The sequence below is a fragment of the Anser cygnoides genome, chromosome 3, assembly GCF_040182565.1.
Source record: "Anser cygnoides isolate HZ-2024a breed goose chromosome 3, Taihu_goose_T2T_genome, whole genome shotgun sequence".
Taxonomy (NCBI): Eukaryota; Metazoa; Chordata; class Aves; order Anseriformes; family Anatidae; genus Anser; species Anser cygnoides.
The window spans coordinates 25,944,507-25,959,706 of NC_089875.1; the positions used below are offsets into that span (position 1 = coordinate 25,944,507).

Below are 15,200 nucleotides of genomic sequence, written 5' to 3' on the forward strand. Positions count from 1 at the left end.
CGCAGTGGTTGAGCCTGGAAAGCTAACAGTAACCCCTTCCAAATGAAAAGAATACTCCCAGGGTCTGGTCTTTAAAAATAATTTCCCTGGATAAGCAAGAGACTGCTAGTAAAATATCATAAAAGTCTCAATTTGTTTTAAACAGGAGAAAAAGACCATAGAAGGTCAGTCTGTCTCTCTCACATTCAACTGTTCTTCGTATATGCTTTTTTATATAATTACGTAATAGTATTGCTTTAATAAAAAGTAAGTAAAAACATATATAAAAGACAAGCAACCAGAAAAGGGTTAACATTTTATACTATGGTAATACCTGAGTAAGGAAATAATTTCAAATTTAATCCGTAATGAAAAACAAAATAATGTACAAAAAGAAGGCAAGTGAAGTGAACATGGAGCTGTCTGACATGACAGACAGCACAGGAGCTCCTGACTGTACATGACTCACTAGTGCTTAAAGAACATTACCTGTTTCGACTCTCACACTAGGATCCATCACCCTGACATCTGGACACACAATCCTCTTCCTTGTTTTAACAAAGTGCTTTTATAATGCCAGATGATACCTTGTCATTAACCACTGCCAGCTGTGGTTTTGCTGAATGATGACCATTACTACTTTTACTCAAACCTCACACAGTAACAGGTCTCACCAGAAGCTGCTGGTTGAACTTCAGATCAACCGACAGATGACCCTTGTGTATCTCTTGAGGCTAAATTAAAAAAAGTTACACCTCCTTTGTTCTCTCAACAAGTCTGAGCCACAAGGCTGTACGGGCTCAAGACTCCACTCTTCTTTGGGGCATTCAGAGCATGCCATGCCGTCCTTTTCACTCCCTCACACCATACCCAGAAATTCAAGAAACAAGAGCACACTCACATTTGGCTCCAACCCTCAAACCAAAACTCAGGAACTGCTGGTCTCTCCGAGTAAGCAACCCACAGGGCGTGCATTTATCTACTGCGAGAGAGAGAATGCAGCAACCCCTCAAGGGCTCCCTAAGAGCCTCTCTTGGTACAAACAAAGTTTTCGAGGCAGCATGGTCCTTCCAAAAGCCTATCAAAGGCAGAAGTTACACAGGAAGATGCACAAGTACATTCCAAGCACATTTTTCACATTTTTCATTCAGCAAAAGCTTGCTGGATATCCCAATAGCATCGTGTCAAAAAGTTCTACTTCAATGGAGTTTTGTTAGCGGGATTAATGGTATAGCTAGTTCAACTTGAGAGGACACGTCTAGAGAAGACTTCATCACTCCTGCTTAAGCCTACTAGAAGAGAGAATATTTCAAGCTGCAAGCCAGCAGAAGAAAGCCAAGACAAAAAGAACAGGGGATAATTTGTTCTTCCATCTTGTCTATTCAAGAAATTTAGAGGAAGTTTAAGTGGGACACCAACAAGTCTACTCGTTTGCCTGTCTTAAATAGCACAGACTAGGATAAGGGCCAGCGAGCACACGCTTTTGCTTTTATAAGAAAAAAGCATGCAATCAGAATAATACTCAAGTTTTCAAACCAGAAGTGCACAGGATCAAAGTGACACCACTACTGCTCAACAAGGGTAAAAATCCATCTGAGCCTACAGAAGACAGACACAAAGGAGAGCATTCCCTGGCCACCAGAAGACGGTTTTGGTGGGAGGGTACCATCCCTCCAGCTCCCACAGACTTCCTGGGCCACCCTAAGCAGATTCCTCAACTCACTTCAGAAACGGGCAGTGAGTTGAATAAAACAAAGCTGTGTACAACACCGTTGTGGGAACAAAGGTCTTGACATTTTTCATCTCTAAGAGGTGTTCAAATACTAGTCTCACGGGCAAATGCTAAAATGAATCATGAAAGCAGCACACTGTTAAGGCTCTGCAGTTGAAAGCAAAAGGCTAATGAAGTACTAAAGCACCACGGTTTTTTTCCTCTTGACAAAACAAAGAGCAAAGAAGATCCCAACCTTGATTGCACACTTTGCAGAGAAATTCCTTTTCAAGGTTATTAACTTTTTTTCTTCCCGTTTAACAAAAATTACTTCAACAGTATAAAAATTGGAAATAACATTATCTCAGAAGTAGAAAGTTGCTCTATTCCTTACTGGTAAGCAGCACACAGACATACAAAAAAAGAAAAACCCACAGGAAATTGAGAGCTATTCATTTAGTTTTAGTCAAGTCTTTGCAAGACTGTACCTTCTGACTATTAGTTGGTGGTAATGCGCAACTGTCTGGTACTCCATCTCCTAAGAACTAGACCAAAAAAAGTATCAACATTAAATTTTACCTTCAAAAAGAACACAAGTGGTATGAATACAATTCTCCAGAAAAATGCTACTTAGCAAAAACAAAACAACTACACCCCCACATACATGCGATATTTAAAAGAAAGAATTCAAAGTTGCAATTATGTTCACACAAACCCAAACTGCAAAGTACAAGTAGTTCAGTTTAGAGACTCAAAATCCTTTAAGTATTATCTCTAATGACAACATGTACCCCACTTCCTCTCACATTTTTTCTTTGGCATTTTGGGGCCTGAAGCGATGCTATCCGTTGCCTCTACCAAGCACCTGAAAGAAGGTATGACTGCAGTTGTCATTGGCACAGAACACAAAACCTGGAACAACCGTAAGCAGAAAGCAAATCAGGTTACTTTCTGGTAAAGGTGTTTTTGTTTGTTTGATAGATATAATTTACATGAACTACAACTAGCTTTAAATACAGCAATGCCACAAAAGTTACAAACTTATGGGAATAAAAAAGAATCACGAGAATTGCATCCTGGAAAGCAACGATCCTGTAGAAAGCCTGGGGGTCACGGCAGACACAATCTAGACACTGAACTTCCTGCACGACCCTGCAGCTAAGCAAGGAAACACAGCCGCTGGATGGATAAGAACATTATTTTGTATAAGGCTGGGCGGGAGGGAGAGCATTATCTAAGAAAAATAACAGCAAGATCAACATGTATTTCTGGTCTATTCACTGGAGAAAAGAAGTAGTCCCACAAGAACAGCTAAAGACTCAGAAAATACATCTTATATTGAGAATTAAAGAGTCAGCATATTTTGCTTATCAAAGAGGATAATGGTTATCAGTGACTTACTGACAAAATGGCTAGATGTCTCTACAAAAATTTACTCAGAAGATAAGGAATACATTAGTCAAAACTAGGCCCAAAAAAGACGCTGCTGGGCAGAGGAAAACATTTTGAAGAGTTCAGAATTAATCTCCTCTGCCTGACGGTACTTAATTATAGCTAACTGATATGATGTGCGGTACACCCAGAAACTCATCGGCAGCAAGCTGGCAAAATGCAGCATCCACAAGAAACACTTCGTCTTACCCAGCTGAATAAAACTCTGCCATTTACATCTTCCCCACTGTGCAGCAACGCCGTACATTCAGAAATACAGACCTCCGCAGCAACTCCAACCAGAACAGCTCTCGGAGGACATCTTCAGAAACACAAGCTGCTCCCTATGCACTATTAGAATATTAAAATCATAGTTCATCGTTATGGGTCTTCAAAGTGCTCCATGGCCTCCGTTCAGGGTATTCAAGGCTCTTCCCAGCGCCTCAGGACAGAGCAGCAGAGCTGTGGATCAGTCCAGCTAGTGTCAATCAGTGCCGGAGATGCCAATTTTTGTGTGGCTGGATGAGGGACACGAAGCGAGTTTCCCAAAGAATTGCTCGTGGCAGATCTGAGCACCGAAGCTTGTAATACTCAGATCTTCCTCTCCCCACTTTTTGGCTCATAGCAACTTGCATTAAACAAGGACACCTGGACAAGGCCCTACACTACATCCCCCCTACGGATACAAGCACGAAAGAGTTCGCCATATTGATGAATTCTTGACCCAACGCTCTACTACTACAATTAAATAAAGTATGCAAGAATGTATATAGCACAGATGAGAGAACTGCCTAAAATCCTTCCAGAGAGAAATGAATGCAATTTACAACTGCAACACATTGCATTCTGTCATTTATAGTCAAGAGTGGACACCTCTGCAAAGTAACAACAGAAGTTAGGGGCTTTCTGTAGAAATTACCAAGCAAGAGTTCATGATCTGCACTAAGGCAGGATGAGCAGATAACAGAGGCTTATTCTGGGGACAGACATCTATGAATGTATTCCACAGAACATAGGTTTCCTAAAGCTACAGCCCATTCCTTGGCGTTTATGATGTCCACAAATCACAAGCAGCTTATTTCATTTCAGGGCATGCTGGCTGAGAACGACGACAGCAGCCCAGTAGAGGACAGGAGCTGCAGCAGGCTTGGCCTCCTGGGCTGCCGGCAGGTTGCCACCCAGCAAGGACCAGTGACGGCCACCCGCCCTTCCCTTCCCTCCTCCGCCACCCAGACGCATGGCATGGGGCAAGCCCTCAGCTCCTCACAGCACCAGCTCCTCCAGCAGGAGCAGGACCACCCACAGCTGAGGGTCAATCAGGAGCCAGGAGAGCACTTTTGTGAGGGAAGCTAACTGCGAGCAAGCTTCTGGTGTTCTCAGAGCACAGCCACCAGCTCAGCCCCGGGACCTTGACTAATTTTTTCTTTAATTTCTGGAGTTTTTTTGTTTTATTGTTTTTTTTAAAATCTCAAATATGAATTCTGCAGCTTTGCCCTCACTGGACTCCCCCCAACATTTTTAGAATTTTCTTTCTTTTTTTTTGAACCAGTGAGTTACTGGCATATCTCAGGTTGGCAACAGAAGCCAGAGCTTGGAAACTGCATGGCTTCCACCCAGAATGGGTTGGGAAGGAAAAAAAAACAAAGTTTCCCTACCTCTCTGCCTCAGCAGCAGAGCCTTATATTCTCTGCTAGGATTTCACCTTCAGCCCCAACTAAAACTTCCCTTTTAAATCTCCTGGCAATCCGTCCTTAATTCAGTTAGGAAACGGTTGATGTGAAGAGTGGAAAGTCAGGAGAGGAGGTGTGAGGAGGAAGGAGAAGGGGAGGAGAGGAGGGCACGATCCAGATGGCCGGTATTGGTGGTTAGCACTTCAGTACCGAGAGTCAATCTGATCTGTTTCAATAGTTAAGAGGAACAACGACAACAACAACAAACAGCCTCCAAAACCTTTTGTGTTTTTGGAGCTGGGGTTTCTGAACAAAGTTTGGGTTAGGCCTCGCCACAGCAATGGTAACAACAATACATGGCAGGACCTCGATACCTGAAGCACTGTGCGCAACAATTAATCATTTCAGCAGTAAGTTATAAAGGAGTATTATCCCCTTTTTACTGACGGGGGAGCTGACTCAAAGAGGGCTGAGGGAGTTGCCCAAAACCACAGGCTAGTCATTAGCAGAGCTGCAGTTACAAGTTCCTGGCTTCCAGCGCTATTTTCACGCACTGGCACCGGCGGCCGCCCTGCCCAGCGGAGCGGGCACGCAGCAGGCTCCCCAGGCCAAGGGTCCCCTGCCCTGCACACCACGCCTCCGAGCTCTGGTCGAGCTGTCAGAGCTGCAGAGGTGCCCAGAGATCAGCAGCAGCAGGGGCAATGCTGCTGTGCCCCCTGGCTCCGCCCTGATGCTCCCCTTGTGCCTGTTTGAGCCCAGGGACACTGGTCAGAAAAATAACCCCGAGGAGAAGGAGAAGCTCATAGCTGGTCCAGGTCTCGTACCCCGAGTTAGGTCACTGAGCAGCCAGACAAGTGGCAGAGATGGTATGGGGGGGGTTGAGAGACAAGAAACATTCACCCCAGAAACAGTGAGGCCAACAACACTCCTCCTTCATGCTTACAAGCTCAGAGGGGAACTGCAGATCAGTTCACTTTTCAAGCAAAAACTGAAATGGCTCTTTCCATTTTAGCCCCATAGCTTGACTGTGCGTTTTACAGTGCTAATTTCAGTTTCTCTTAATTGCTTGGTCAAGACTGCAGAAAAAGTTACCTGCCTCTTACAGAACCAAGCAGCTCACAGCAATACTCTAACAGTGGAAGGTGACCTTTATCGTAAAGATAACTTGAGAAGTATAAGATAGGTCAATTTTCCATCTCACTGTTTATAGAAGAAGCACAATTCTTATAACAACAAGCTAGGGAAACCTAGTGTGACAGAGCTGGGAAGGGGGAACTGAGTATTCCACTTTAAAAGCAGAACCATAGAAATTTGCTTTTCATAACATGGTTAGTCTTAATTTATATATAAACGTACATTTAGGCCTCTGTTATGTTAGTTGAATGTATTCCCCCACTTTCAGTATTCTGCCTAATATTAGCCTATGCCGAGATCTCCAGACATTCCTTCTAACTCACTTCATCCTTTGAAGCTGACAGTTATCTACACAGTCAGGCAATGAAGTAATTTATTCTTTCAGAAGTGTTAAGCATTTACAACTTGCAACATCAGATTGTGCAAATATTCAAATTTTCTGGAAGAAAAAGAAAAGGAAAAAGCATTTACCTTGATGTCTCCATTTATGTAGATATTCCACCCTCCCTCCCCCCAACTTTGTTATCTAGAGGTTTTCCTTATGCATGAGAGATTTCCCATTTTCCTCCCTGTACTTTCCAGGTACTTTCCACATACTGTGACAAAACAACTAAATAACACAAGAAAGGGAACTCAAAATACCTGTCACTCTTTTATTCAAATAAGCTTTCTTATTTTGAAAGTTTTTCTAAGATGGCTTCTGGGGAGACAAAAATAATTCATACGCAATGTCAGAGGACATTAGCAAAACTAATCTAGCAGCAATGCCAAAATTTTGCACGTATGTGCATTAACACAAGAAGAAACCACAGCACACCAGTTTAGACAGAAATCATCCTTTGACTTTGCCTCAATCTGGTCTCATCAAAATCAAGCGTTATTCTCACTAAAAAACAACACCAAAACACCCAAAACGTGAAAAGAACACAAATACTTCAGTGAGATAACGTACTCTGAATTAAACTGGTGTTTTCACTGCCAAGACTCGTTTAAAAAGAACAACCAGAAATGTTTGCAAAACAGATTGCCATTATAAAATGCATGAACATAGCATGCTCCAGCCATTAATAACAGAATATACATCAACACACTGCTTTTCAGATAATCAATATTAATTGGTAATCTAATTTGGAACTGTTAAGACAAGCGGCCTTGGCGCAGCAATCCATCAGGTCGATGCTGTTTAACAGAGGGTGAAAATAGGTCTGGTAACTGTTATTTCCTTGTCATTTCCTTTCCAATACGACACAACGCCATCACAGCGATCAGAGTCATTTTCATCTCACAAATGTACCTCTGAAACTAGATCAGCTCTGATAGAATGATTTTATGGTTCTGATCCAAATTATCAGGCAGACCCCGTGTGAAGATTAACTTCTCGTTCACAAGGGCCCCAGGCTTTTTCGAAGGAAGAGAGATAAAGGCAGAGGGAAATACGGGGGAAGGAAAAGAAAATGCTGGGTGAGAGCTCTGGCACCCATCAACATCAGCACAAGCTCGCTACATCTCACGAGGCTCTCATGAATACTTTGTAAGTCCCACTTCAGAAGCAGCAGCAGCAGGGAATGGGTCAGGAAATATCCATAAAAACTATAAGTGATCAGGAGAAAGCTTGGACACGAGGCACAGACAGGACCTGAGGGCAAGTTTGGAGCAGGATCCAGATGCCCGTCTGGAACGAAGAAAGCACAGCAGCAAATGGGGAGAGGGAACACTGTAGTTTAAAAAAGTAATAGTAATAAGGGATAGCTCTAAGAACTAGGGGTGCCTGACAATGGTGGCCTTAAGCAGTATGAACAGGACAGCCGCTTCTTCCTGCGAGGCAGGAGGACAGGGAGTGGGACAGTGACACTTCTCTGCCCCAGGCTGCCAGGGAAGGAACAAATAAATGAAGTCCCTCTGAAAGCCAAAAGATGACATTTGTAGCTCAGGATTAATTTCAACCCTGAAACAGTATCACACACTGCCAGGACAGAATCTTCTCTTCTAGAGGTGAAAGACGAGAGCCAGTGGGAAGTGTTAATTTCTCTCTCCCGGAATCTCATTTCAAAGCCAATCCTGTGATTTCTAGGGACCTGACTCACGATTTGTACCTGCCTGGGGCTGGCAATAAAACCATGGCAAGAAAAGGTGTCAAGGCCTTAAGCAGGAGAACATGCTCGAGACGCAAAGCTCCCTCGGTAGCTGTTTTATGAGGTAAGGAGAGAGCGAGCTTGCCCTGGGAGAGGCATTAAAACAGAAACTGCCCAGGTTAAAGCACGTATATTCATGAATATCCACTTTGCAGTGAAGAACGATACTTTAAACAAAAATCAAGTTAGACAAACGAAATATTTATGAGGAGCCTAGGAAAACAGGAGCAGCTGAGTGAGTACTGAGGTGCAGTCCCACCTGCACGCCGAAGCACTGCCCGCCACTGCCAGATGAATAAAATTCTTTCCCAAAATCGACAAAATCTGCTAAACCTAACCAACCTGAACACGAGCATTCATATTTAACCCATACTGACCACACTCGACTCCACACATCGGCTCTGCGCGGGCGGTGGCACCACCATGGCGGCCACCACCGCAGCAATGCCGGCGGTGGACGCGTGAGGGGACGGCAGCTGGGCCGCCCGCACAGTCGGGCTGAACACGCTCTAAGAAGTCCTGAACACAGCCGTAATTCGCCACTCTTGGAACAGAAGTAGGCCGGTTCCAACACGTGCGAGTGAGTGAAGATCGTTTACATAACAAGCGAGGTATGCACTGAGGTGCTTTACATAATAGCGCTGCAGATTGCCAGACCTCTCACCTGAAGAGCTGTATTTTACCAGCTATATACACACCATCTACTCAAAGGTGGCCTTGTAAGCCACTAAATAAAATATTTATAATGTAATTCAATGGTGGGATGAAAGGGTGTGGTTCGAATGGACAAAGGGGAAAATGCCCAAGATTTGCAGAAGGCTAAGAAGCAAGAGAGCCTTTGATTCCTGCCTACTCCATGCTGGGCTGAGAGCCACCTAAAGTTTTCAGTTCTTGCTCGGGTAGCCACCCTCCAAAACAGTAACTCCACTAAGCAAACAAAACTAAAATGGAAAAAAAAACAAACTGTCTGCAACAGCTAAATCTCTCAATTGAAGGAAAAACGCTTTTAATCCTGATCCTTGCACGATGACATAATATTTTTAGCTGTTTTCACTACACTTTCCAACCAACAGCCTCAAAGAACAAAAGGGATTTTGAGGCCCCTAAGTTACACAGAGCTCACACAGGAGACGAAATGAAATACATAAATGAATGAGGTGGATAGTGATAGGCTGGACTGCAGCTTGAAAGACTGATAATTCCTGCATCATGCTACTACTATATTCAGCTGTTTGATGTCTGAATATAGTTATTCCAACACTTTTAGTTTTAAAGACATCTACTCTTCTCTGACAGTAGAAATGTCTGGACCAGAAACTGAAAGAGAAAAAGCATGTATCTGAACACAGCCTTTTTCAAATGCTGCTATTAAAATTCTGCAAACTTACAGCTTCCTTCAGCATATCAGTGACAGCAAACACTTGTTTCAAACTCAAACCTAAAGGTTTTCTACTGGTATACATTCTGTCCTATTCAAAACAGTCCTATTTTGAAAATATTGCAACAGGAAAAACAAGTTTTAAAGCATAGAAGCTAAAACAGCTCAAAGATCTTTTTACTTTTCAGAAGTCCTGGGGGATGAGGGGGGAAATCCTGAACCCAAACAAAAAGGCTTCTACCTCACGTGTAACTTTTAAGAAACTTTACAATATTAAGGTAAGCACAACCGACCTGGCTACGCCTATGCCTGAAAGACTTGTATTTCTGTTGCCTAGACTTCGCCTATCAGTTCACCAGGAGAAAGGACTGGGACAGAAGCTGTACAGAACTGAAATGATCCCTGCTCTGAAGATCGGAGACAGACAAAATATATAAACAAACACCCCAATTATGTGCAGGGCTTTGCCAAGGAATGAAACAGTTGTCTTCAACCAGAACACAAGACCAGTGAGACTGTTCTGTGTAAGAACATGTTTATCTTACCCTCTTCTCTTACCTTATCAGACACATCTCCTCGCCCTATTCAGAATCCAGCAAGTCACAAAATTCCATCTGCAACAAAAGGAAAAGTCCATTAATACCACTCGATAACCTTACAACAGAAAGCTAATAAGCAGTTCAAGAAAAAAATTAAAACTTCTGCTCCCATTCCAGTATAATCCACACCCCAGGCAAGTCGCCCTCCTGTCTGCAGGAATCTGGGAAACCTGGATATAAATGTATTAAAGATGTTGTAACATGTTCTGTAAGAAACACGCTCTTCCTCCTTCAGAAAGGTTAAAAGAGGTGGCCAAAGTGTACAGGTTGCCCTACCGAGTCATAAATAAGTCTGCAGCATCCTCTCATTAAATTAAATGAACATCAAATTATATAATGTGCACAGTTGTAAAATGAGACCAATGGTAATGGCCAGAAATAATCGCAGCAGCCTTATACATCGTGGAGACAATTTTCTGTCAGTATATCAAACCTGGGTACGTTGCACCTTTTATCTGCAGGCCAAGAAACTGTCAACACACAGTCCTTAAATATGGTAAAGCATGCAAGACATGGATGAAACAAAGCTCTCATGCACAAGTTTAAATGATGCCTACCCTGATCAAGTAACATCTTACCACCTTTGCAAACCAAACTGACAAGGAAACAGAAGGATTTTTAGGTAAGCATAATACAATTCAAACCTGGGGTCACAAGGAAAGAGTGCCATGCACCTAACTAACAAAACTGCAACTTTGGAATTAATAAGATCTACATCCTGATAGACTTGGGATCAAAGAAACAGCCTCAAACAAACAGGCTTCTGCAACACCATTAAATTAAGGGGGCATGACCTGCAATCCATCCAATTAGCAAACCCACGCAGCAGAAGGGAGATGTCCAGTTTGACGCTTTGAAGAGTCTGCCTAGAGAAAAAAGCATAAACCAAGAATCTTCAAACCCACCAGATAAACTGCTCCATACATTCTGTTAGCACTTTGAGCACTCTGCCCACCAGCAATAAAAGCCTGTTAGTCCACTGCCAAGCTGAAAAAGATCAGAAATGTGCAAGTGTAACGGGATGCTCTACCAGAGAACAGGGTGGTGGTGGTGGCTTTAAAAAAAAAAAAAAACAAAAAAAAAACTCTTTTCTCTATCCAGTTGTCTGGGAGGAGATATGGCAGGAATGGAAGGATTTCAAATGACTTATTTTCACATTTACTTATTTCTTTCCTGCAATGATTCTACAAAGAGCATTCCTGTGCCCAAAGCACAAACCTGGACGCAAGGGAAACACTGCTTTTTAAGCCTGGATCTGACGTGCCTGCTTTGCACGCTGGCTTGGTTTCCCTCGGGCAGCAATTCCCCTCGGGAACGGCAGGGGCCCAGCGCCAGGTGATGAGGAAGGTGACATCCTCCAGTTCCCCACCAGCGGGACGGGAGCAGCGGTACGGGGTCCCAGCCTGGGCACCCCTCTGTGCTGTGTTCTTCTTTTTGAAGTGTACAGCAGTGCAGAGTTGTAGCGCTAAAAAGAAACCTGTCATACACTGAAAACCATTTCCTCATCTTTCACTGACACAATTTACTCCCTCTTATTTCCTCTTTTCGGTTGCCATTTGCTTCATTGAGAAATACCTTTTATTCATAAGGACATGGATCATTTAGGCTTTGGCATCACCAGAAGCACCCTTACCAACATATTTCACTGTGGGTTTTTTTTTGTGTGTGTATGTGAAGAGGAGATCTTTTGTCCACAGGACAAAAGGATTTGATGAAGAAGAGAGCCACTGACCAGGAGCCCAGCTGAGCACCCCTGTGCTCCTACTCCCTTGCCAACCCAGTAAAATTCCTCACAGCTCAATCTCTTCCTGGCTGTTTTCAGAGAAACTGCAGCAATCGTATAAGAACAATGGGGAAGTTTGTTTTACTCAAAGAGCAAATGTTTTGCAGCTTCCAATGTAAATATTTTAATTAATGGATTTTTTTTTTTAACTGTCTACTGCTCTGCTAGTGTTCACCTTCACCCAGAGCTATAGGAACAGAGTCAGCACTTGACTTCTACAATAGGAAGAAACAGGGAAGTACAACAAAGAAAAGCACCTTCAGAAGCAAATCAAAACTGACTGGGCATTTGCTGGGGGTAACTGGGATGAAAGAATGAAAGAAAAACGAGTCTGCTCATTTCCTGCGTCAGGCTAAGGGCTCATACTGGCTCCCATCAAGATAGTGGGCCTATTTTAATAGCCAACTTGTAGAAAACCACAACCTAAACCGTTTCGAAAACAACATTACACCCAACGACCAGCCTACGAGAAGAAAAGCGGCGACTGTCTTCTTGCCTCAATCACCAGTACGGCAGCTCCTAACCACACCAGCACTCAGCGTCCCCTGCACAGAAAGACTCAAATCTCTTCATAAGGATTCATAAGCAAAGTGCTGTGGATCCCGCCAGCAGGAAGGGACCCGAATTCCCTCTCACTGGGCAGGGCTATTTCGGCACGACGTGCTCCTGTGGCGGTTCTCTGGCTGGACACACCACCTCCATCCCCTGAAGGGACACGGCCTGTATACAAAGCCAACAGCAGATGGCTAGCATTCAGGACTTTATTTTTTCTTTTTAAATAAAGTCAGACACGGATGGTGCTGTTCCTACTTTGCCAAAGCCTGACTGGAACGTGGACGCAGATGTGTCCGAGCAGGGAAGCCCAGCCCCACAGGATGCTTCTGAAGAGCCACAGAAGCGACTGCACAAACCCACCCTGACTGAACCAGCCCCTCACGGGGCAGCACTGCCCTTGCCCTGCCCTTACCTGAATGGGCTTTTTGTTCCTCTCTCACCTCATTTTGTTCCCTTTTTTTTTTTGTTCCTCTGGTACTGACCTCACCTCATTCAATGCCCATTAGCAACATCCCTCCAAACCTTTAAACGGCAGCTCTGTACAGCCCCCCATCACCCTCAGCGATCCCCATGCCAACCCCCAGAGAATATCCTTACCACATCCATCCAAAACCACCGTATTCGTACCCCTCCGGCAGCTCAGGCGAGACGCTGGGGAGGCTCCCCGGGTGCTGCGATCCCCCAGCGGCCGCCCAGGCCAGCGGCCCCATCGCCTCCGGACGCCCTGCGCCGGGAAGGCAGGCTGCCCGCCCGGCTGCAGGGCCCACTAATTGGGCGAGGAGCGAGATCTCCTGATTGCAGCGCATTGAGAACAAACCTTCCAGATCCCTAAATTAGTAAATGATAACTATTAACCACTCCCCATTAGGATGGGGCGAGGGGGAGGAGGGGGGGGAAGAATGCCTGGCTGTTAATTGAGAGAGATACTCTAATTTGGCAGCAGCGGGAGACCCTGGGGACCACGAGGCTATTGCTGCTTCTGCACAGGCAATTCGAGTGCCGGGGAGGCTGGTGCTCCTGCGGAAGGAGGCAGACAGAGGCAGATGCATCACCCTCACGGCGCGCACGCACCGCGGTACCTGCCCCTTGCGGCGAGCGGGAGGATGCCGAAGGGCAAGGCTGGACGGACGGCTGGACGGACAGACGGAAGCTCCCCTCGCGGCGGGGCTGTTCAGAACCACGTGCTGGAGAGACCTTTCCTGCCCCTGCCAAAACGAAACTAAGTCTCCTGATCCTGCGTGAGTGTTATCAGTCACCGCTGTGATTGTACACGCGTTTATAATCTCAGCTCTAGTTTCCATGCCAGTGAAGACTTTTTTTTTCTTTTTTAAATAATTTTTGTTTCTGTTATATATTTCCCCATCAGTTTTTCTGGCTATGCATGCAACACTAAATCAGAGTAAGAATCAAAGAAGCATATCTCTGCTCAAAGCAGAGCCCTGGCAAAATAAAACTTTTACCACTTTTCATGAAAGACTGAGGCAAAGAGGCGGGCTTTGCATTAAACCCTCAACATGCACGAGCTCCAGAAAAGGTTTCCTACCAAGTGCCCCTGCTCAGAGAGCAGCCCAAGGCTTTTGCTGGTCCTTCCATTTCCTCTCTGACCTCTTGCACAGAGCCACTGTGCTTGGCTTTTTCGTGTGCCTGTTTACCAATGACACGAAATTCACACCCGTACTCATTTCTCTGCAGCCTTCTCATCAGGGCAACAAGCAGAAACACTCCCCGAAGGAGCAGCACATTCATAAGTCCACCGTGCCCACGGGATGGGAAAAAAATAAAAATAAAAAAAGAGGAAAAAAAAACAGATGAATGTTAATCTCTCCCCCTTGCCTCCAGCAGCAGTTTGTACTCTCCCACGCAGAGAAAAAGGAGGCTGTAACATTTGTGGAGGCCAACCTGTCTGGAAAAACGTAGACTAAGAACGGATGGCAAATTCCCTTCTATACCAATCCCCTTACAGTAAGGAAAGTGAAAGTCAGCCACAGCATTGCTGGTGGAAGATCAGATCACAGGGGCTTTGAGGGGCTGCTTTTATGCAAACAGCAGAGCCAGACTGCTCAGGATTGCATCAGTTCGACATACTCGCTACATAAAATATTCTGCTCACACACAACGCGCACTGTGTGACATTTCTTATGGGGATTATTATTATTGTTGACAGAATACATATTTTGTCTGATCGCAGGAACACAGAAATCTGTGCAACACGCAGGAAGGACGCACAACCGATCCATTTGAGATGTTAATTCACAAACCTAGGACTCGTCTGTAGCCTACCTGACTCCAAACAGCTGCTTCCTAACCATGAGTAGGCAGGCAATAAATGCATCCAGTATGGAGCTCGGAGCAGTTGCCACCACACATTCTTTAACGGGATGTGTCTGAAAGGTGTCTCTCAGCACGCAGCACCGTACATGCGCCGAACCAGCGCCGGGGAGAAGCTCAAGGCAGGAAACTGAAGCGCGTCTTCGATTAGCACAGCTCACTCAAGAGTAGTGCTACGCTCAGATTTGGTTTTGGTTTGCAAACTGCGCTGGCATTGGCTAAGAGCCTGTTTGTAGTTTCGTTGAAAAAAAAAAAAAAAAGCCCACCCAAAAAAACAAGCCAGGGAGCTAAAACAAACACCACAACACACACGAAGTCACCCCGGCAGCAGCCGGTACCTTAAAGACCCCTGCAAGACGCACTTATCTCAGCCGCTGTTTCAGAGCCCCGCCTGCACCTCTCCCATCTCCCCCGGAGCCACCAGCAGCCACCATGCAGGAGGATGCGCGGGGGGAGCGCCGGGGCAGCACCAGCCACCTCCGACCTGCAGAGTGCCTCCC

At 44.9% G+C, this 15,200-nt stretch overlaps 1 protein-coding gene across 5 annotated transcripts in view; it reads right to left on the reverse strand.

The window, feature by feature from the left end:
- Nucleotides 1-15,200, reverse strand: part of TRERF1 (transcriptional regulating factor 1) — a 99,808-nt gene that overhangs the window by 60,769 nt on the left and 23,839 nt on the right. For all 5 annotated transcript variants that reach the window (XM_066993762.1, XM_066993761.1, XM_066993760.1 and 2 more), the window contains exon 2: nucleotides 9,994-10,049. The gene's annotated coding sequence lies outside the window, so the exon portion shown is untranslated. The remainder of the gene's footprint in view (nucleotides 1-9,993; nucleotides 10,050-15,200) is intronic.